Source organism: Arachis ipaensis, chromosome B9 (assembly GCF_059453495.1).
Source record: "Arachis ipaensis isolate K30076 ecotype BB chromosome B9, ASM5945349v1, whole genome shotgun sequence".
NCBI lineage: Eukaryota > Viridiplantae > Streptophyta > Magnoliopsida > Fabales > Fabaceae > Arachis > Arachis ipaensis.
The window spans coordinates 134,488,028-134,491,559 of NC_142444.1; the positions used below are offsets into that span (position 1 = coordinate 134,488,028).

A 3,532-nucleotide genomic window follows, 5' to 3' on the forward strand; every position below is an offset into this window, starting at 1 on the left:
GTAAGATGTTCCTCTATATGGGAAACCGTGTGAAAGCGCCAATTGAAGGAACAAGAACTTATCGTTTGGTGTTGGATACAAGTTTTTATTTAGATTTACCTAAGACTCTTTATGTACCTTCAATGTCTAGGAATTTAATTTCTGTTTCAAAGTTGGACAATTGTGATTTTTCTTTTAATGGTGGACATGGTTGTTTTAATTTATTTAAAAATTCTAATATTGTTGGTTATGGTGTTTTAATTGATGGCTTGTATAGATTAAAACTTCTTGATCAATTTTCTGAGTCCTTGCTTATTGAGTACCAGAATGATGTAGTTAGGCCAAATACGCCTAAAGAAAGTTCTGCATTTTTGTGGCATAAACGCTTGGGTCACATATCCAAGAAAATAATAGAAAGATTAGTAAAGAATGAGATTTTATAAAATTTAAATTTTACTGATCTTGGTTTATGTGTGGATTGTATTAATGAAAAACAAACCAAACAAAACAAGAAAGATGCCACAAGAAGTAGTCAGCTTCTTGAAATTATACACACTGATGTATGCGGACCTTTTGATGCTCCATCTATTGGTGGAGAAAAATATTTTATCACTTTTATTGATGACTTTTCACGTTATGGATATGTCTATTTGCTTAAAGAAAAGTTTCAAGCAGTTGATGCTATTGAGATTTATATTAAAGAAGTTGAAAGGCAATTAGACAAAAACGTAAAAGTTGTTAGGTCAGATAGAGGTGGTGAATATTATGGAAAACATAATGAAACAGGACAATGTCCTGGTCCATTTGCAAAACTTCTAGAAAGACATGGCATATGTGCACAATACACAATGCCATACACACCGCAACAAAATGGTGTGGCAGAAAGGCGTAATTGAACGTCAATGGATATGGTTAGAAGTATGATGAGCAATTCTTCTTTACCCAAATTCTTGTGGATGTATGCATTAAAGACTGCCATGTATTTGCTAAATAGAATTCCTAGTAAAGCTGTTCCAAAGACTCCTTTTGAGTTATGGACTAATAGGAAACCCAGTTTACGGCATTTACATGTTTGGGGTTGCCCAGCAGAAGCAAGAATATTTAATCTACAAGAAAAGAAATTAGATTTTCGAACAGTGAGTGGCTATTTTATTGGCTATCCAGAGAAGTCTAAAGGGTATATTTTTTTTTTGTCCAAACCATAGTCCAAGAATTGTAGAAACTGGTAATGCAAAATTCTTTGAAAATGGTGAAGTTAGTGGGAGTGAAAATCATCAAAATATAGAAATAAAGAAAATTAAAGTTAATGTTCCTATACATGTTAGTGTTCCTTTATCCACACCTACTCAAGGAGTTGTTCCAACTATTGTTGAACACATTAATAGTGATGAACAAGATTTGAATGATAATGCTCCCAATGAAGAAACTAACTCACAAATATCAGAAAGAAATGAGTCTCAAGAAATACCATTGAGGAGATCTCAAAGGGAAAGAAAGTCAGCTATTCCAAACTATTATGAAACTTATTTACAAGAAGAAGATATTGGAATATCTAAAGATCCAGTTTTATTTACACAAGCCATAAATAGTGATGATTCAGAAAAATGGATTGATGCCATGAAAGAAGAGTTAAAATCCATGGAAGATAACAAAGTTTGGAATATTGTTGCATTGCCAGAAGGTGCTAAATATATTGATTGTAAATGGGTCTTCAAAGTTAAGCGAGACTCAAAGGGCAATGTTGAACGATATAAAGCTAGACTTGTTGCTAAGGGATTTACTCAAAAGAATGGTGTTGATTATAAAGAAACATTTTTACCTGTTTCTAAGAAAGATTCATTGCGTATCATTATGGCACTTGTGGCTCATTATGACTTAGAGTTACATCAAATGGATGTAAAAACTGCCTTTCTGAATGGTAATCTTGATGAAGAAGTTTATATGGATCAACCTGAATGTTTTTCAACTGAAGAAAAAGGTCGTATGGTGTGTAAACTTAAGAAATCAATATATGGACTAAAACAAGCCTCACGACAATGGTATATTAAGTTTAATAATACCATTCTTTCTTTCGGTTTTGAAGAAAATGTTGTTGATGTATGCATATACCGAAAGAATATCTTTCTAGAAATTTTAAAATGAAAGATATGGGAGAGGCATCCTATGTGATAGGAATTAAAATTTTTCGTGATAAATCACAAGGATTGTTAGGATTGTCTCAGAAGGCCTATATAAATAAAGTTCTAGAGAGGTTCAACATGGAAAAATGTTCCGTAGGAATTGCACCAATTCAAAAAGGGGACAAATTTAGTCTTATGCAATGCTCAAAAAATGACATAGAACGGAAGCGAATGGAAGGAATTCCATATAGTTCTGTAGTGGGAAGTCTTATGTATGTGCAAACTTGCACAAGACCGGACATTAGCTTTGCAGTAGGAATGCTTGGAAGGTATCAAAGTAATTCTGGAATGGATCATTGGAAAGCTGCAAAGAAGGTTTTAAGATATCTTCATGGTACAAAGAATTATATGCTCATATACAAAAGGTCTAGCCAATTAGAAGTAATTAGTTACTCAGATTCAGATTTTGGTGGATGTGCTGACACAAGAAAGTCTACATTTGGCTATTTATTCTTATTTGGAGAAGCTGCCATATCATGGAAAAGTTCCAAACAAAGCGTTGTAGCAACATCTACTATGGAGGCAGAATTTGTAGCATGTTTTGAAGCTATAAATCAAGCTTTATGGCTGCGAAATTTTATTTCAGGACTTGGCATTGTTGACTCAATTGCTAGGCCATTGAAAATTTATTGTGATAATTCTGCAGCAGTATTTTTCTCAAAAAATGATAGATATTCTAAAGGTGCCAAGCATATGGAAATAAAGTACTTTGGCGTTAAGGAGGAAGTTCAGAAACAAAGAGTGTCCATAGAACATGTTAGAACAGAACTTATGATTGCTGATCCATTGACTAAAGGATTACAACCAAAGACATTTAAGGAACATGTACATAGAATGGGTCTTGGTTCTTCTGAATGATGCTAACACTCTGAGCTCACTATGTTTATTTATGTGTTTTCTGAACATTGATAGTTTGTTGTTTCTAGTTAAAGTAATATTATTGTATGAGTTATAACATAATGATCTAGAAACTTTATGGGACTGATATAAAATTGTGTTATTTATGTAGCTTGTGTAGTAAGATGCTAGTGGTTGTAGTATATGGAAAGAAATGTGTTTCATATTAAATGCATGACTGCCATAACTCACACAAAGTATTTTACCATATTAAAGTAATTATGTAATGTGTGAGAATATGATTACACTTAGGCCAAGTGGGAGAATGTTGGAAGTTTATTGTAATTTAAACTTCTGTTGTGGCCTAATTATAATTATCTATAAACTATTAATGATTTAATCTCATCCGTTAATTCTAATGTTTGATGGACGCATTAGATTTAAAGATAATAACACATAAAAGGTGGTCCTCTCTCTGCCTCAACACACACGACGTTTTACAGTTTCCACTCATTGAAAATACCGTGAAACTGCCA

At 33.0% G+C, this 3,532-nt stretch overlaps 1 pseudogene; it reads left to right on the forward strand.

The window, feature by feature from the left end:
- The first annotated feature begins 2,237 nt into the window (after positions 1-2,237).
- LOC148546423 (secreted RxLR effector protein 161 pseudogene) lies at positions 2,238-3,017 on the forward strand (annotated as a pseudogene).
- The last annotated feature ends 515 nt before the right edge of the window (positions 3,018-3,532 follow it).